The following is a 20937-nucleotide window of genomic DNA, read 5'->3' as shown; positions in this document are numbered from 1 at the left end:
ACGATTCCAGCGATCGGTCCGCGGTTCCCCGATCGAGTCGCAGCGGTGCGGTCGCGCCGTTGAATCTTCCTCTCGTCGGAGTCGTTATCCGACTAAAGATCGCGGAAAGGAGCCAGTTAGCCGGGTAGCGGGCCGGGATGAGGGTCGCGGGCACTCCGCGTCGGGTTGCTCGGCAGGTAGGGCTCAGGAATCGACGTTCCGCGAAATAGTTCCACGAGGTGCCTGCCCCGTTCCCCCGCCCTCCCCCGGCGGCACCGCCACAGCCGCCGCTGCCGCCGCCTCATTCCCCCGCACAACGGCCTATTTTCCGTATTTTCACTCTCGTCCTCGTCCCGCGCGCAGCTTTTGTTGCTCCCTTTTCACATCGCCCCGGCCCGTGGATTCAGGTCAGCTCCGGTCGTTGCTTTTACAGCGACGACCCACCGCGCGCTCCATCGGCCCACCTACACACGTACACCTACTCGCACGCGCGCGCGCGCGCGAGCTCGCGTACACAAAGAAACAGGCGCAAAGGTGAAACACACGGTGATCCGCGGCCGCAAGCCCATCGCGCGCTGCCCTCTCCCTCCGATTCCGACTGTGGGATAGGGGGTTGGATCCGAGACGGCGACGACGTGTGCCGGCCCGCGAAAATTGCCGGAAACGCGCTACTTCGCCGGGAATAATTGCCGACCGGGTCCTGGCGGACGCCTGGCATCGATGGGAGATCGATTCCCCGTTTACGCGAAACGACGGCTACAGTAATACCTCGGTTAACCCCTTGGCGTACTATTTACTTTCGCTACGGATCGTGTAACAGTTTACTATCAACAATTTGGAGGAGATGCGAGAGAATTGTCCGTTCTACTTGAAACAAAAATTTCTTTTCGTGATGATTGATAATAGCAAGATGGTTGTTTCGATCCGTGGATGACAACATTGATTCTTCTCAAATTAGTCTAGAAATCTTCACGAGTCTCACTCATTGTACGATAAGGGGTGGACACCAGTAAAACTATTTCCGAAATTCAGTTGCTACTTTCTGAAAACCTTCCAGTTTCAATACTTCTTCCCACAGAGTCTCTTTACACATGCTCTTCATCGATTCGTTAACTAACGTTTATTGTGGTCACCGATCGGAGTCTCCGAATTGTTTGAGAACAACTCCATGAGATCGACGCGAGATGAAAATGTTTCACGCAAATGCCTAGATCTCCGAATAAATGGACATACGAGAACCGGTTCGAACGCGAGTTTATCATACGGAAAGCACGGGATCGGCGACGCCGACAGGTCGAACTCTTCGGCTCGAACCGTCCGCTTCGTTTGCATTGTATTTACGGCTCTTTCGGGGATGCTCGCGCCTCGGCTCGGGTCTTAAGGTTTCCGAGTCTTTCCGTTTCGGGAATCCCCCGATCGGAGACTTCGGGAACTGTTTTGGGGTCGAGTCTTTGGCTGCGGGGAATCCGACGCTTCTGGAGTTGGAAAGTTGCGATAGCTAGTTCGGCCTCTAGATTTGGTAATCTCTGGACTAGAGATCGAAATTTTCGAGGCTCGCAGCCCGGCTCCTCTAGGCCTGGGAAATTCTAATCTTCTCCGGTGAATTGTAGGAGCTTGCGGGGTTTAATCTCCAGACCGGGGAACGTCTTGCCTCGAAATCTAAAATTCGTTTGGATCGTTTCGCGTTTAATTTGCCCCGCCGGAAAATCCTCGGCGGAATCTCTCGCGTATCGACGTCGGTTCGATGCGATCGCCCCCTTACCGAACCGTTTGATCCTTTATCCGAAGACCCCGCCATTGTAATTTTAACAACCGGATATTCGAGGTTCATAGTTTTCTGGTTTAGATCGGTAGATTTCGAGTCGCGTCGGAACTCTTGACCCCCGATCGGTCCGATTCGAGTCCCTTTACCGTGGATTAGTCTCATTCGAGTCTCTCAACCCCACTTCATATCGATTCGTCCGTCGGCTCCGCTGCTTCCGATTCCAGTCCTCGATCCTAGGCTCGTCTTGTTGGCGCGTGTTTCAGTCTAGTGTCGATCCGGCTCGATTCTCTCTGGATCGAACAATTTCACCGTGCCACCGGGATCAGTTTCCTATCGTTATCTCGTCTCAACGAATACCGTATTTTATTTGATTTCGATCGCTGATTCGATGTGTCTTCTCGACCGTCCGTCTTATCGTCTGTCCGGTTTTAAACTCGGAACGATGAACGATAACTCAGGGTAATCGGGAGTCTCTGTATTAGAACTAATTACGCGTCCCGCCAATTATAACGATAACACGGTTAAAGTAAACGAACGATCGATGAACGATCGAATACCTTGAAACCTTTAACCCTTTGCACTCGAAAGTTTTTCGATGGAAATATTCAACGTTTTCTGACGAGATATAGGTCGTACTGTTTGAAAATAATTTAACGATAATTCATAGATAAATTAAGCAACAGAGGTGTTTCATTTAAATATTTCACGCAGCAATGCAGAATTCTATTTGAAATGTTAAATATTCAGCTTCATAGTTTTGTTGTATCGAATCAAGTGGTGACTGAGAGTCACCTCTCGAGTGCAAAGGGTTAATCCTCCCCGCTCGCCGACACGAAAGAAGCAACTAGTCATTCGTTGACGCAGCCGTTGTTGGCACGGACGTTTACTTGATTACTTCCACCGGGTCGGTTCGCGCGATCGTTCCCCTGCCGCGGCTCAGCCACGAAAATTCCCCAGGATCGGAAGAATTACACGTCCGCGGCGTCCTCTATTTGACCATTGAAACGACCGATTGTCAATATGTGAGAATCGTTGCTATTTTTCGGTGCGCCGCGCGACGCTCGCAGCCGGGAAAGATAAACATTTCGGAATTGGAAGTTCCCTCGCCGAATCTCCCACCTCCGAGCCGCTGGTTCCGCCCTCCCTTTTTTCTCCAGCCGAGTTTTCGGAACCCGTCCTCGTCGACGGGGATCGATAGGGAGCATTTTGTTCGGCCCGGTGTGATTCCTCTCCGTTGTTCGTTCCAGTTCCGTTAAGCGGAGTCCGTACGCGTGTAAAGTGACCTCGGCGTCGAATACACCATCTCCGGATCCGTGATACGCTCGAACATTCGAAAAGGAAAACACGAGTTTCTCCGAAATATTCCGTCGATGGAAGCGATGATCTGTAACGGACGGCAACGTTTCTGCGATGATGAGATCTTCGAGTGAATATTCTTCAACGATTGAACGTGCTGTAACGACGAAGTAGTTCTTAACCCTTTGCACTCGAGAGGTGTGAAGTTAGTTTAACGTAGGAAAATCATAAAGTTCGATATTTGATTAAGTTTTGCAGAAATCATTGATGTATGGAATATCGAAATAAAATAGCTTCGTTCCTCAATACGTGAGATTCCTCTTCGAGTTAGTTTCACAGAATATCGTTTCTCTCGTCAAAAAATGCGAAAATATTTCTAGTGAAAAACTTCCGAGTGCAAAGGGTTAATAAATTAGCTTCGAGAATGTTTATGTCTCGCGTTGAAGGTTTCTATTGAAGCAGTGTGTAGCACAACGGCTTAACTTTGCTCGAAGCGCGACAAATAATATTTGAATACTTAAGAAATCGACGAGACGTTTAAACGATTAAGTCGAACGAAGAATTCCCGAAAATTCTCCGCAGAAACATTGTTATCGAAACGGGTGCACGATCCATCGTGGAATTCACAATGCCCGGTCTCGTTTACCCAATACCCAGTCCCCCCCACGGTTCTTCGTTTTTCTTGGCGCACTTCGATCGGCGAAGTAACTAGCCAGGCGATTTAACTTTTAGTCCCCGGGAACACTGTTGGTAAACGGTATTAGCAAACAGTGTTCGCTGTGGACAGAAGCGTAGCTGGTGTGCGCTTGTGCGAGCTGCCGGGCTCCGCTGCTTTCGAAGCGGGACACGCCGCGAGGGCTTTTCACGCGATCGCGTCGGGAAATTTAATGAATCCTAATGAAAGAAAGCTGGTACAGGGAAAAAGAGAGGAAAAGAGAGAAAAAGAGAGAGAGAGGGGTGTATTAAGGGCGGCCGGTTCAATCCCGCCGAACGAACGTTTCGGGCTAATATAAGATCCCGAGGCAGATTTTCGAGGGGAACACGGGAAAAATCTGACGGTCGTCGTTAAGGCAAATTGCATCCACTCGAGAACGCAATATCGGATGCGGGGGAGGCGCGCTCGGGCACGCCGCAACCGGAATTAGGTAAATAAGGACAATAACAAGCGTTCGAATCGAACGCGTTTCCGCCTCCGCGTCCTCTGCTTTACGCTGCTCCCCGGTTTTCTTCTCCGGTGACGTTCGCTCCTCGCCTCGTCGCTGCGAATGGAATTACCGGTGACTCCCGACGATCCGAATCACCGGTTTTAGCTTTCGAATCTTACGAAATAACGACGCGCCATGGAAATTCCACTCGTTTCAGAAGAAAGTGCGAAGTTGTCGCTTGTCGCGTAAACGTTTCCCTCGTTGGATTATTCGATCACATCGCAGCAAATCTATCGCTGAGACTTTCTAAATATTTCACCGTTCACAATTCGCTGGGAGTATTTGAAATTCTCCGCAGAAACCCTTGGATTCTCGATACGGTTCTCGAACCGTTTCCTTTTTAGATCGTCGCTGTTTGCTATTATTAGACATAGGCTCGTTAGATTCATCAATAAGAATTTGTCAGTCCGCTAGATCCTCGGGAACGTCCGGATCCCGAGGGCTAGAGGATTCTTCGTTCCCGGAACGCTTCTTGCCTGTCCCTGCTCCCGCAAGGATTAATCGGTTGTCAGACGCAGCGTTCGCGAGCCCGATTTTTTCGCGAGTTCCGCGGGAGAATAATTGGCCGGGCCTCGGGAAATTCGAGCCGAGCCGTGGGACAAAAGCCTCGAAGTTCCCAGTGAATCAAACGGAAATTATTCCCCCTTTGATTCCTGCGATCTCTTCTCGTAACCCACACCATGTCATTCGTGATGGACAGACGTAAAAGACGTGACATTATATTCGAGTAGAATATATATATTCCGAGTGGAAACTGATCTCTTTCGGAATTTTAATAAGTCGAAAGTGCAATATATACTTTGTTCCATCTTCGAGGGAAAATTGGAGAGTCTCGGGGCGAAATGAAAAAGACGGTTAAATTGAAGCGCTGATTCGACGTGTCGAGGCGAATTTCGTCTGGAGACGCGCGGCGCGCCGTTGCAAAGGGGAAGGGAATAAAGCGGAGGAAAAGGGAAGAAACGAAACGCCGCGGAGCGTTCGTACGAATGGGAACTCCTCGTAGCGGAGGGTGCGAATCGTCGACTCCGAGGCCGAAAACGGCTCGCCTCTTATCTCAATCCGCGAGCAGTCGGGCCACGTTATTTTCCTATGGAAATTGCGCGAGTTATCTTCCCGCGGAAACGGTCAAACTTATCTCCCGTCGAACCACTCCCCCCCATCCACCACCCCATGGTTCTGCTTTCGCTCATGAAAATTGTAAAAGTTACCATTTCGCCGGAACGATCAAAGTTATCTTTCCGTTAAACGTTGCCCGCCGGTTATTCCGCGTCGAACACGCTCGTCGACGCTTATCGCCGGCACGCGGGAACGCTCGAATTTATCGCGGCCGGCGAATTTACACGGGAGGAAGCGATGCGAGCGAGCGAGCGAGCGTTCTCGAGGTCTCCTTCGGGTTCGCGTCACGAAAAACGCCGGCTTGACCGAACGATCGTCCGTTTGCACGGGAGGAATGATGGCTCGATGGAAAAACCGGTGGTTCGGACGCTTTTTCCCCGTGGAATGCAAAGTAGCCTTCTCATGGGGAGACCCTAAGGGGAGGCTAACGAGACTGTGCGTTATAGCGAACGTGGTTCCTCCATTTTTTCGACGGTTCAATTACTCTCGATTTTCCCTTTTCAGTTCTGATGATCGATTGAGAGGACTTTCTGAATTACTTGCGCTTTGTTATTGTATTATTCACCATCTTATCACAGTGACATACAAACTTGAGACTCATTTTCCTCGGAAACGGTATAGCATCGTCGAAAAAGCTTCGAGAGCTGTCTAGATCTACCACATCATAAGGTTTCGAAAATAGATCTTTATATAGAGGTAATTAGGGAGTTGCTTATTACTTAACAGTCCCAGAGACGCGAGAATTATTATAACGATCATCTCTAGTTCCGTTTTTAGCTCTCCCTCTCCGTCGCTATCGTTCGAATTCGAAACGACGCAGGCTCGCCGAGAAGAAAACGTGAAAGGAACCCGCAGTGCGGAGGGTTAACCGGAAGTGGACACAGTCGACAAAGCTTCGAGCACTGTTTCCACTCCGGTCGCGGCGGTCCGCTTGAAACGGGGGCGGTTCGCCGTGGAATATTTCGCGTTCGCCGTTAAATCGAGTCGCGGCGGTCGCGGCCGCCCTCCCCGTTTCGTTACCGAGTCCCCCGGGCGGAGCCGCGTAATGACCAGACGTTGTTACACGTGTTTAGAACGGCGAACGTTAACGCCTATGGAGGCAATTTGCCTCGAACGGGGAAACGAGTTTACCCGCTCCAACTCGCGAGAATTTCTCTGTTTTTCAGCCGCGGGGCTGCTCGCCCTTTGTCGCCCTTTGTCGCTCCGCGGAATTCGACCGCCTGAACGGAATCTATCGGCCCTTGGAAAGTTCAATTGAACACCGCTGGAAGTACCGTCACCCTGTGTTAACTCTTTGACTACCGCGACCGAGAACGGCGAAACTTGTTACGTGCGTTTCTGAGGAAGATTCGAATGATTTATCTCTTTGTACTATGCACTGAATTGTTAAGGTATGTAATAGTGTAACGTATTGTGAAGAAGCGTTAGTGTTACGTTTATTAGATTATTAGATTTATTAGCTTATCAGATATATTGCAAAGAAACATTAATATTACGTTTATTAGATTATTAGATTTATTAGGTTATTAGCTCTATTGCAAAGAAACATTAATATCAAATAATCTAACACAGCCATAGTCTCAAGAGTCTTAATTCTCAAGCATCTACAGTACAATAAGAGCACTGTTTTTAACCGTCATTTAAGGGTCGATAGAATTCTGCTTTAATTTCAGCGAATTATTCCACATTTGTACGAGTGTTTAACGTAAACACGCGAAAGCTCGCGGTACAGGTAGCCCAGACAATGTAGTTTCTCGAAAAGCATCGCGCGACGCGTCGGATTTTCACCGGAACGTCCGTCTCGAAGGGAAAAGATGGACGACGTCGAATCCTGACTACCCGGCGTGTCCCGCTCGACTAAGCTCAACAGGATTTTCATGAAGCGCCGTTAAGGGCGAGAAGAGGAAGAAAAGTTTTCTATCCGCCGTGAATATTCGCGCTCGAGTTACCTCCTTGTTCCGTTTCTCGCGCTCCCCGCCCTCCCCTCTGCCCCTTCCTCGTCGTCCGACGCTTTTTCATTTTATCCCGACGCGACGTCGGAGGAAACGGATCGAAATTAGAACGAGGTATCGGACGAGCCTGTAATTACCGGACCGTCCACCTGTAACAACAATCATTTCGTCCCCTTGATCGGGAACTTGGTTAATTAACGAAAATCCACCGACTTTCCGATGGACTGCAAACGTTCGCGCGACCGTAGGAATTCAGACGTTACTCTCGTGGAAACTGGAGCTTTATGAAAACAACTGGAAAGTCGACCGTTTCGAACGTTGCTTCGTGTTGCGATTGGGTTACTTGTTCAACCCTTTGCACTCGGAGGTTTTTCTCTAGAAATATTTCAACATTTTCTGACGAGATAGAGACGATATTTTGCGAAACTAACTCGACGAGAAATCACACATACATTGAGGAACGAAGCTATTTTATTTCAATGTTTCTATGAATGATTGTTAAGTGATGGCGAGAATTTTCAGAGAGTCGCGTTGACCTGAGAAGAGAAAAGACTTTCTATTTATTTGTATTCTTTCAATTATCTATTCCTGTGTTTAAAATAAAACACATTGAAATACCATTAATACCACACATATGATAGGATTATGGTTAAAACTGTCGAAACTATGGTGAAAAGTCACGTTACATCCTACAGGATGCCAGGATATTATGCTACTTCCGACCTGCTCCCAATCGACCGGAGAAAATTCAGATCCGCGGTTCAGCCGCGTCGCTATCGGATAAATATCGAGTAAACACGGAACAAGCGACGAGCCATAAGCGTAAACATCGCGGCGACGTTTATCCGGGGAACGGTCTCGAATCTTTTCGATAAGTTGCGCAACGAGTCGCGCAGGAGTGTGCTTCCTGCGGTCTTGCGTGGAACTTCCTTTCCGTTCGAGCCTTCGTTAAAACTAATCCCCGTTGAACCCGTACACAGAAGCGTTAATGAGGTGTGTTAATTAGAACGCTCGATGGGGCTGCTCGCAATTACCCGCTTAATCCTTGCTCCCTTCGGAAACCTCGTGGCTCCGAGCCTTCGCTGTGCCGCCCACGGCTCCTTCCTTGTTCGCGTTCCCATTGCTCTCCTTCCATTGTCTGTGAGCACCGCTAAACTTTTATCTCTTCGTTTCAACAATCCGAACGACGGGAACACCGCACTCGTCGAAATCGATGCTTTCGCTTTTCTTATTCCGCGACTCCTCTGTCCCAAATTGACGCGTTCAACGTACGAGATGATTTTCGGAATAAATTGTTCCACTCGAAATACAGAAGAATACATATGGAAACATGAGACAAATCAATTGTGGAACTTTTCACCCTTATCAGACCACGATGTGACGAAGAGAAATCATACGTCCATTGAGGGACAAAGTTATTTGAGAAATATTGAAATAAAATCGAATACATCGATTAACCCTTTGCACTCGGGAGTTTTTTACTAGAAATATTTGAACATCTGATGAGATAAAGACGATATTTTGTGAAACCAACTCGAAGAGAAATCATACGTTCATCGAAGGACAAAGTTATTTGAGAAATATTGAAATAAAGTAACTTTGTTAACAAAGGGTTAATCGATGTGTTCGACTCGTAGGTCGATTTCCTATCACGAAAGAACCGCCGCGTGTTTTTCCAAAATCACCGTGCACACCGCGTGAGCATCTTTCGCGGATTACAGTCGGCACACACGGTTCGTTTGCATTGTTATAATTAACTTCGTAAGCTCCTTCCGCGGCGCGCTTCCTCCGCGCACTTGATCTTGAACATCCATCGCGCGCGCCGCGTTATCTCCCGGTACCCGCTGTAATTTAGGAGTTAAATGGTAAACGACGTAAGCGGCAGAAGTGAGAATATTCAGTATAAATGAAGAGCCGCCGCAGTCGACGTCGGTATTTACGATCCCGGCTCTACTTCGCGACAGCCCTTCAAGCTCGAATAAATCATCGCGACACTTGCATCGTTCACTGCTCGCATTCGTCCTCAGATTTCCATACTTTCGCGCTAAACAAAGGCGAAACGGTTGTTTATTGCACGCTGTTTTACATCGGCGATCGTGTGAACCGGTCGATCTTCCGATCGTCTCGTTCGAACTAGAATCGACGTTGCTTTAAATTAAATGATTAATCAACTTGAACTTTTATATACGCAGGCGTTTACGTTCAACATCATTGTAACTTCAAAGTTACAAAATACAATCGTTTTAATAAAGCTATTAAATGTATTGAATACATGTTTAATTGGTGTTCATATGTTGATATTTATTAATTCCATACTGCATAAATTTTGTTATAATCGCAAAACAAAGTTCGACCCGTAGAGGGTTAAAATATAACTCGATTGATATCAACGGACTTCTATGGTTTCCAGAAAAAAATGTTTAACAATCGATTCAAGTAGTTCCAGCGTTAATATTATTCACGATTTCTCATTTCCGTTGTCTACGCCGAACATTCATCACAATATGTAGTATCGAGAATATTTATTGTAGGATGAATGGTTTGTTGTGCGTGCGTAAGGGCGACCAGGTCATATTGCGACGGACCGGCGCCGGGATGTTTGGGAAATAGGGTGACTGCGTTTAGACAATTTCGAGTGGCTGAAAGAATGCGAGGAAGAGTATCTGGAACTGAGCGACTGAACCGTGAGAAAAGTGTGTACGTGACTGCGTGAGTTTTGACCATGGACGAAAGATGCGAGTGAGAAGGGTGCAAGGGTGAGAAAGACAGAGCGAATGGGGGTGTGTGATAAAAGCGAGTGGAAATGCGTGCAGGGACACACATTTTGGTGAGCGACAGCGGAGTAGGACATTTTGGTGAGCGACAGCGGAGTAGAACATTTTTGGTGCGAGAGTCGTGTGTTGTATTTTACGTGTTGTTGTCCGTATTGTTTCCTTTATCTTATTAAATATATTATTGTTTTCCTAATTCTCTTTTTACTAAAGATCCACATTTTCAAATATCATCTAATAGTAAACCACCACCGATATACTATAAATATAATGATGATTTCCAAAGGAATTTGCAATATTTCACCGTTTTATAGCGCTAATACCGAAACAAGCAAATTCCTGTGTTAATGGCCTTCTTTTCGCCCCCGATCCGAATATTCCCGTTTCCCGGCGCCGTCCCCCGCCCCACGGGTTTTATTTCCCGTCCACCCTCCTTTTTCCCTTCACGCGTCCCTTGTTTCTGGCCGGCCCTCGCCGTTTTCTTTTTCCTGCGCGGAGCAGCGTCTTCTTTGTTCAATCTTTCCGCGTGTTTCTTATTTTTCCCCGCTGGACATCCTCTATTTTTATCCCTTTAAAAGGAGAAGCTGCCCCGGGCAGCTTCGAAACCCTGTTTGTTTCCTCGCGAGCGAGCGAGCTGCTCGTTGCCATACCCGTGAACGCCGTTCCTCGCCTCCCACCGTTATTTTATTACTCGAATCTCCTTTTACACCTCCGCCATCTTCGCTGAACCGAGCATCGATGCCCATTCCCGGATGGTATATTTCTCCGATGCGCGCTCGTCGAGCCCCAGCATTCGACAGGTGACTCACGGTCGCCATTTCCTTCGATACAACAAAATTGTTGAACTTTGTTACAGTCTAGTTTCGAGAGCTCCATGTTAATTTGTACGAGTGATATTGTCCAAAATTAGATTTTCCGTAGTTTTCTGCAGTAAGTAATATCCAGAGAAACTTTCTAATGCAGAAGGTTCAACCTTATACTTCGTTCTCCCAGCATAACGAGGTCCGGTTGATATTTTCCTCAACAAAATCCTGTAACAAATCGTGCAGTAATTCTCGTGGAGCAGCGCGATCCCCGAAGATCCTGAGGACTATCCAGGATTCCGAGTCGATTCGAGATGTCCAGGTTTCCCCGGAGTTTCTCCGAAGGTTTCCGAGGTCTCCCGGAGATCAGAATCCTACGGCGACTTTGCGGAAATCTCTGGGGACCGTTCAGAGGTCCTGTACATCTTCTGGACCTCTATTTTCATTTATAGTCTTCCTAGTTCTACCTCGTATCTTCTTAGACGCGCACTCGCGACTCGAACGTCTACACAATTTCGCTTCTTTTATACTAGTGTAGTATCTGGAATGATTAGCGTAGGTTAAAGTATTCTTAAGAAGAGTGAATGTATTATCTTCAAATGAAATTTCCTGCTGAAGTCGAATGGAAAATTTTATTGTATCTCTTCCAAATTGATAGTAAAATATTACACTTAGCAACGAAAGTAAATAGTACGCCAAGGGGTTAAGAGTTTTAAGACGACGCGTATACTCGTCGAGCACAGTTAACCGGTTAAAAGCCGCTATTACGTCGCCCCTCCGTTCCGAAATTTCCAATCGTCCGCCATTATCCGCTCCAGCGTCGCTATTTTCGGCTCGAAAGCCGGCGTTCCATCGCCACGTCGGCGAGGCGGCGATACGAGTCCTAAGAGAGCTTAACCGGGATCGCTTTTCCTCTGCCCTTTTTTCCCGGACCGCCATCTTCATCCGGCGAGCGGCAGTTCCTGCGCGGACGGGGTTGAACGGGCGGCGCGCGGCGAGCGGGATTATCGGGGCGAACCGATGATAACCACCGCGGGGACTAGTTTCCTTAATGATCTACGTATCGCGCCGACTACCCGGGGACTACACGAAAGTTCGCGACCGTTATCCGCGGAACTGGGAACTTGGAAACAGCCGTTGATGACCGACTACGCGGCCAAGATAAAGAGAAGTTTCAGCTCCTCCGAGCGTAAGATACAACCTCGTAAAACACTTACAGTCCCCGGATTCCCGGCTCCCCGTCAACTCGCGGGATTCTCGATCAAGATTCCGCCAGGTGCAAAAACTGCCGACTGCTCGGGTACTTGGTTACTTGCCCGTTCACGAAAAAACGTTCCACCGGCGCTGGAGATTGCGGAGTTCGCGACCCTCGCACCGCTTCGTGTAAACAGCTGCGTTACTCGCGTCTAATTTTTCGGATCGAGTACTCGTGTGTTCGATATTCTCCACGTTGCAGCTTGTGGAAGCTGGTTGGAAGTCAAAGAATATTCAGATGAAAGGGAATCATCGGTTTTGATGACTCATTGCTACTCGATTCGATGTAAGGAACCATAAAATCTAATATGTAATAAATATTCAAAGTTTTCCTATGAAATATGGACGACATTCTTCGAATTGAACTAATGAGAAAACACACGTAAATTAAGGAACCAAACTGTTAACTGATGCGTCGTACAAAACTGAATATTCCACATGAGACCTTTCAACTTTCTTGCATCGAATCAAGTGGTGAATGAGAGTCAGCTCTCGAGTGCAAAGGGTTAAGAGGAAGTAACTTCCTTATCGACTCACGTATGTTGTCTCATAACTAAGTTTCCAAGAATGTCGTCCATATCTCTTCGGAAAGGTTGATTACATCTAGCGAAAACAGCTCGACTGCACAGGGTTAACGCTAGAACTACCAGATGGGTCAAAATGACCCATTTCTCGAAGTTTCCCTTTGCGATTACTGAAAAGGTACGAATACCTTAGAGGAATCGCTAAAGAAGCTGATTAAGTGCTACCTAAGCTAACTTCCAATTCGAACCTTAACCCCTTGTCCTACAACAACGAGTGAGACTCGTGAAAATTGTCAATATGATTCAACAAATATATATGTTACTCGGTTCATTCGAATTCAAAGTGAATATTATCCCTCTGTGATCAACTATTATACTTCAAAGGAAATATAGGAATAAGCTTCGAATTTTTCTCTTTTTCCAATTAATTATCAATGACAAAGTAGCTGTACCGATCAGGGTTGAGAAAGAGATCATAGGTTAAGGGGTTAATAAATTCACGTCTCTAGTTTTTCTAAAGAAATTCTCAGTTTACAAACTCGCTAGTTCCAGTGTTAACAACAAGGGTCACTCGAGAAGACAAGATATACACGAGTCCGCGAAAAATGTATTTTAGTGCGTCAGGGTCGGTCGAAGGGATTGGACCGTGAGGAAAGGCGAAGGGCGTCCGGCAACTGAATTTTATTCGAAGCCGGGAGGAAAGGGGATCGCGCGAGGGCGTTTATCGCGGCCGGAGGGATCGAGTTCCGAAGTGTTTCCATTCTGACCCCTCGGGGCGAACGGTCCGAAGGGTCGAAACTCGATTTGTCGACGGAGCGTTGCAGTCCCTGGATTTTTCGCGAGGGGATGCTTGAAAGCGAGAGATCGTTCCCGTGGCATCGCTTCCTTCGAGCTGTTCCATCGTTTCCTCGTTTCCCCGGCACGCCTGGATTTCTTCCAGTGTGTCGGTGTTCCCGGTCGACTAACGAGTTATTCGTATTATTCCGACTGTTCGGCATTAGTGGCAGCTATTTCTTCGAGATCAACGTATAAACGAGATTCCAAACTTGTACTCCTCGTTACGATCGAAAGGTTCGCTCGTAAGAGGATTATTTAGTCGATCTTTTATTTCTCGCTCGAACCTCCGCGTTCCTCGCTTCCGAAAATTCTCGAAGTTCGACGCGTAAAGGTCTCCGGCCAAAGCACGGTTTCCTCCGAAAGTTTCGCTGTTGGCTTCGAAATTGGAGTGAAAGCGAGACGACGAAAGGAACAAAGTATCGGCGCGAGTAGCGCGATCTCTAGGGACATGAATTTTTCTGCGTTGATCGAGGTTTCCGTTCGATTCCCGCTCTCGCCGGACAAATAAGCGTCGTCGCGGATTCCCGACGACACCTGAATCCGCAATCAGAAAATTGAATGTGCCACGATCCGCGTTGTTCGCCGTGAATATCGGACGATCCTCTCGCGACCGGTTATCCGTTCGAACACCTCCAGCGAGAGGCGACGTTCTAATTCGCTTAATACTCGCAGCGATCCAGGAAACGGAAGACACACACTCGCGATTCGCGAAGCGTCGATACTGCCATTGATCGAAACGATCTCCGGAATACGCGTCGAACGATCGCAAATGTTTGCTCGCCGGCGTAAAAGCTAACGCGAGAATATCGGTCGCCGGGAATCTCGCGACAAAGTCGGAGCGGTTTGGCGATACCCTTTGAACGCCGCGCGAAAAACGAAATTTTCATGCTGCGAGGCGGGCTCAAAGCGGCGCAGCTCCGAGGCTAATTAATTGTTAATTCGAACGTTGAATATTAAGTTTGTCCGAGGGCGTTGCCTTCGGAATGGTTTCGTCGGGAGTGTGGCAGCGAGCGAGCGCGCACACCAGCCTCGGATGCATCGATCGCGGCGTTTCCGGTGTTCGCTCTCCAATATCTGTTTTTAAAACCGGCGCCGAACTAATAAAAACTTTCCGCCGGAGAAAATAAAAACAGCGATCAGGGGGGAAGACAGGCGAATACGAGGTGTGCTGCGCTGTTACGGCGCTCTTTTTTATCCGCCCGGACGGCGCGAGTCGTCAAAGCGACGTGTTCCCCAACTTTTCGGTTACTTCCCGCGAGTCACGTGGCGCGGATTTCGGAGCGGCTGCCGGGGAGCTGCCGCTGGAACGGTTGCGGCTAATGAGCTCGCGATCTCCTCTTTCTATGTAGCGACGACGATTATTCCTCTGAACGTACCGCGTTTCCGAGCTACGATGGTACTGAAAGAATCAAAATGCGAGTGAATCGGGAATACTTTTGAGAACATTTCGGGACTCGAACTTGGGAACTTAGGGACAGAAATGCCTTGAAAAGTTTGTTCGCGGTAATCAACAAGTATGGAACGGACGTCTATTGACACGTCGCGCCGGGAAAATCTTGACCGTTTCTCCGTAGAGTTTTAGCAAAGAAAAGCAGGAATATTCGTTACTTCTTACATTATACCGTAATCAGCTTAATTACGTTAACCATTTTCATTTGATTATCTCGCTTGTTACGATCGTTAAGAAATCCAGAAGCGTCTGATCGGTGACGGACATGACACTTGACGCGTTCGCTATCAGTGTCATATTTGTCATCTTATATCTTCTATAAAGAGAATGAAATTAATCCTATAGTTCGTTAACGTTGTAAGCTACGAAATTACATTTAGCGATTCAGTGCCGCGTTACGGCATTGTTCGTTTCGTTTCTTCCAATAGGTTGTTCAGATTTCTCGAATCGAATGAAATATAACTGAGACGTAATACAGTGATTCTAACAATTCCATCAACACAGAGATTGACTTCGGATGCTTGTTTCTAGAAGTCGACATATTTATAGGAAAAAGGAGCGTCTACCGAGCGGCCAATCAGCGCGACTTTGCCGGACGCGTACCAATGGCCGACGGATAGAGGCTCTTGTTTCTCACGCGACGGCGGTGTCTCACTGTCATTTTTGGTAACATCCGGCACAGGATCCAACGGAAATCAATCGAAGTCTGCTTCGACGATAACGAACCTCGGGACGACGGCCGACGAGCTGGGGGCAGCGGCAACTTCCGAATAAATCTATTAGAATCTAAACAGCGTACAAATCGAGCGGGGGAGGGGGCCGCGTTTCGGGTAGTTTGGAAAGTGGCCAAGTATCGATAATTAGTTCCTGCATGGGCACAAAGAAACTGGAACGAAATTAAGACAACGGGGGCCGGCGGCGGGGACGGCGGCCGGTCCAACAATAAGCCGACTCCGGTGTTCGAAGCAACTTTGAAGCGGACTAATTTACGATAATGGTATCCCCGGGGGCGGCGGGGGCGAGCCGAGGGGGCCCGGGACGCGATTTAAGTCGTTGCCACGAGCACCCAGCCGGGGAAACGCCCGCGGAGAATTATTGTTTGGACGTTTTACGGCCGGCTGAAAACACGGTAACGATCCGCGGACGTTATCGAGGCGGGAATCGTTTCGTTCTCTAAGGACGCGCGACGAAACAGGCGACGCTCTGCGCCGAGCTTTGTACGCGAGCTCCTTCGGCGAGCACTCGCGATCGCGGAGGATCGCCTTTTCCGTGCATCGTCCTTGGAAATCTATTCCGGAACTTCGTTAGAGGCGTTCGTTGGCGACCATTAACGCGTTAACGTTGTTTGTAATCTATCAGCAACTGCAACTAATTTTTGCAGTATTCCTAGCGAAAATTAGAAATGCAACATTCCTATGATCTTCTATTTTCCTTGTTATTACAAAATTTGGATGTGTGGAAAATCGAATAATTTTAGCAATATTGGAGCCTACAGAGTGCAAAGGGTTAAGTGTGAAATTAGATTTTTCTTTGGTAAAACAAACCAGTTGAACACACTTATCACCCTACCACTGTAAGAAGTAGGGCCCGAGCGTGAATCGCGAAGTCGAAAACAAGTAACGACTAATCTCGTCGCGAACACTGGATGTTCGTTGTACAACTCCGATGGTTTACGTTTCTCATGCAAGAGGTAACATCAGAAACGATCCCTTATCAACGTACCTGTGCTAGGTCCACGAGTTCTAAAGTCCATTCAACGACCAACGAGAAAGACAGACGCTTTTTTCCAGCGAGGTATCCTCTTCGAGCGATAAAACCTTTCAACGATACACCCGTTCGAGCACAGAAGGAACCGATTAAAAGGAACGGAGACAGGGATGGGTGGCCAGGGAGACGCGGAGGAGTAAAGGTCGGTCCACACTATCGGTCAGCTGCCGAGCCTGCTGCAAATCCGATCGAGTGTCATCCGATCGTTTACGAATCAGCCGTTCGTGCCGTTAATCCCGACTCCATCTCGTTCCGTCTTCGCTCGCCGGGGACGATAAACAATGGAGGAACATTCGCGCGCGGCGGGAACGAGCCGATAGTGTGAACCGACCTTCAGAGACGGTCGAACATCGTAGAATCAACGTTCCCGTGGAGAGGGACCGCCGGAATTACCGGCTAAGAGCCGGCGGGGGAAGCTCTCGCCGGTGGAATCGGAACAGAAGGGTTTATACGTGGGCGGAACGGTTCTCGGCCTGTTCTTTCGCCGGTGTATTGCGAAACGGCCAGAGGCTCTCCCTCGATCCCGCCTGCAGCTTACCGATAAGCTTCCCGAACCTGCCGCGATTGCCTCCGATCTTCTCCGCGACGATAATCACTTGCCACGTTCGACGGCTGCCCGGATAGATATGTACGATTCGACTGTGTGGGGAACTGTACGTGGCGTGTTTTAACCTTTTGCTTGAAAGGTGACTATTGGTCACTCGATACGATGCATCGAAATTGTAAAATTCTGGGTTTAACGCGTTAAGCGCCACGGAAATCTTATGCGTCTTCCCGTAGTTTTTCTTTTGTAGCAAAGAAAAGCGGGAACAATTATTAATTATTTGACGTTACTATGTTTGCGTAACGCTGTTATCAATATAATTACGTTATTAAACATTTTCATTTCGAATTTTTCTGGCAAGATATACTTTGACTATCAAAAGTAGTGAAACCATAGCGCGAAATCGTGGGTCTCTCTATCTCTCTGTCTATCTTTATCTATCTATCTATCTATATATCTATCTATCTATCTATCTATCTATCAATCCATCTATCTATCTCTCTCTCTCCATCTATCTCCCTCTGTTTCTCTATCTCTTTCCCATTTTTCCGTAGGGATCGTTTAGAGACAAAAGAGCAAAAGTTGCAACGTGCCAACGGCAGATGTTTCGCCCCGGCGCAACACACCGTTCCAGACGCAGTTGAAAGTTAAATGAGGTCGTGAACGTGTACCATAACCCGCGATACTGTCGCCGCGACGAGAATCTGACGTGTCCTCCCCGGCAGCGCGCGCTACAACTTGTCGAGTCACTCGTAATCATTTCGACTCCGCCATCGATCGACTGCGACGGTCCCACCGTTACGGGCACTTGACTCTCGTTACCAAAGTTGCGAGGCACCCGCTCGCGCTCCTTCTTTTCTCGGCCGTTTTATGCGAAACCGCTCGAGCCGGCCTCTGTTCTCGACACGTTCGAGTGTCGCGGCGTTCTTTTTCCTCTTTCTCGTAATTTAACAAGCTGCTTTTGTTACCAATTACGTTACATACTTTCTCACGTGTATCGTGCAGTGAAATTCAACTGCTTATCGATAACGTACAACAGATTTAATCTGCGTTTATCGCATTTCGAAAAAATTTTGTAGTATTCATTTTTCTATCGTTCGATGTTACCTCTAATTTTCTATTTAGAAATACTTAATTTCAGTATCAGGCATCTTATCACGTGTTACACGTAATAAAATGCGATTCTGATTGCATAACAACAGCGTAGGTGATTTAATATCCTATTGCATATTACAATGAATCTTAAATATTCCATTTAATACTCTACTTTGCTCAATGAATTCTTTGTTTTAATGTTTAATAAAAAAAAAGATTTAGCATCAGATATTCCTCTGACAACCGTCGTTGCGATTGATGGAAGTCAGGGAGCGGAGTTTAATCATGGATCATCTCCGACATTCATCACTTGCTAAATCGATCAGTGATACACCAACTGAATGACTGCCGAGAGCCTCTTTCGCCTCGGAGATATTACCTCGGCTGTGCAACTTCAACTGCGGGAAAATCCTCTCGGCATAGACATCTCGCGGAGATTACGCGAACTACGTGTAACTATCCACGTCTACCGCGTTTCAAACGATTCTTTTTTTAGAACATATTCTCGATTCCAAATCGAACCGAAGATTAGATTCCGATACGACGTTACAGCCGCTGATAACGTATAGAAATAACGGAACGATATAATATAATCGTAACGTTTCCAACCGTTCAATTCATTGATCAAGTATTTTTAATTTTCTGAAGATCTACAGTTCACTCTTCCACGTGGTGACATTTCGAATATTCGATGCTTCGATACCAATAATTGCTAAAGAAAATCGAAACCAGTCATTTTGTCTGGTACAGTAGTTATAGCGTTAATACTGTTCCTCATACAACGCATCGATTTGAGAAATATTGAAATAAAATAGCTTTGTTCCTGAATGTACGTATCCTTCGAGTTAGTTGCACGAAACATCGTCTTTATCTTATCGGAAAACGTTGAAATATCTCTACCGAGGAATTACCGAGTGCAAACGGTTAAAAATTGCTCGGAGTGCGAATGGTTGAACTCGAAGAAACGGCGGCGGATTCCATAATTCTATAACAGCGCGATTCTTGAAAAACGCACGGCCGGATGGCGTGTCAGAGGTTCACGTGCACGTCTCGGATCACGAAACTTATGAGCGCACGTGCCCGCGAAAGAGGCGGCGCGGCTTATAAAAGAAGATTTGCGATCCGATCACGTACATGTCTCATAAAGCTGCATCGATACGCACGATATGCATAATGCATGCAGCCCCGCTGTTTTATACACAGGTGTGTGTGTGTGTGTGTGTGTGTGTGTGTGTGTGTGTGTGTGTGTGTGTCGCTCAGATGGGATCTTTTCGTCCTTTTTTCTGCCATTCGAAATGTTATTGGTCTTGGCAGTTCGATCATCTGTTCGAACACGTTTCCGTAATACGCGACACCTTTACGATATTAGAAATAATTATAGCAGAAATTGTCAACCCTTTGCACTTAAAACTTTAAAATCTGATATTTAACGTTGAACTTTGTATAATGCCTCGATACGTGCAATATTGGAATAAAATAGCTTTGTTCCTCAGTGTACTTGAGATTTCCCTGCGAGTTAGTTACGAAGAATATCGTCTTTGTCTCGTAAAATATTGCTAAATATTTCTAGTGAGAAACGTCTGAGTGCAAAGGGTTAATGTCCAAGTTTCTCTGAGAAATAGTGTCATCGAATTCGAGTCAGTGTTTAGCCATATGGTATCAGGATAAAAACGAGCAGGGGAATTAGCGAATTATTTTAATCGTTCAATAGAACTCGCGTGCGATAAGGCGTGAAAGCTATGAAAAATCGCTATTGCGATTTTTCCAATAAAAATTGAAAAAAACAACGCCCCCGGGTGGGCTCGAACCACCAACCTTTCGGTTAACAGCCGAACGCGCTAGCCGATTGCGCCACGGAGGCTGTTGATACTCCTGTCGCTTCAATTCACTATACATTGCTCAAGGTTTCTTCCTCCCCACCACTTTCCCATCGAAGGAGAATGGACAACAATATTTCAGTATTCAAACAACCAAGCTTGTATTAGCTAACATTCTCTTATCGATCGATTGACACGTTGAGTGTCGCACGATTGCGTAGAGCAAAATACACTAAATGGAAAAAATATAACAATCATTTGTTCGAATTGCATTATCATTGCATATTGATCTAGCTGAATACGATAGGTATCATTAGTTATAATATAATTGGATGAACTGTAATTCGATTCGGGGTCACCGGTGACCATGGCATTCAACGTGCGAATACTTCACCTGGAATACTCAATCATTTGTTTGAATTTCATTATTATCATTGCACATTGATCTAGCTGAATACGATAGGTATCACTATTTATAATATAATTGGATGAACTATAGTAATTCGATTCGGGGTCACCGGTGACCATGGCATTCAACGTGCGAATATTTCACCAGAAACACTTGAATAACCAATTGTAAAATACCAGCAAACCGGAAAGCTTTTCTCCGATGAAGGTTCAATTCGATTGAAAACGTCGACTATTTTCCGCCGTTCTAAGCAGAAATTAGTACAGCCGAGGAGGGTGTGCGAAAGGATGCGAGGAGCCCCACCCTCGGCGACACGGGAATAGATTACGATCCGAACTTCTCTGCCGGATACA

The 20937-nt window shown here is 47.0% G+C and overlaps 1 protein-coding gene and 1 non-coding gene across 7 annotated transcripts in view; one reads left to right on the top strand and one right to left on the bottom strand.

Annotated features, from left to right (window-relative positions):
* The window catches only part of nAChRa3 (nicotinic acetylcholine receptor alpha3 subunit), a 134132-nt gene that overhangs the window by 56510 nt on the left and 56685 nt on the right, over nt 1-20937 (top strand). The gene's annotated exons all lie outside the window — the stretch shown is intronic.
* TRNAN-GUU (transfer RNA asparagine (anticodon GUU)) lies at nt 20146-20219 on the bottom strand. The gene has a single exon. It is a non-coding gene; the product is annotated as a tRNA-Asn (tRNA).

This window comes from Nomia melanderi, chromosome 5 (assembly GCF_051020985.1).
Source record: "Nomia melanderi isolate GNS246 chromosome 5, iyNomMela1, whole genome shotgun sequence".
Taxonomy (NCBI): domain Eukaryota; kingdom Metazoa; phylum Arthropoda; class Insecta; order Hymenoptera; family Halictidae; genus Nomia; species Nomia melanderi.
This window is presented reverse-complemented; position numbering and strand designations above follow the sequence as displayed.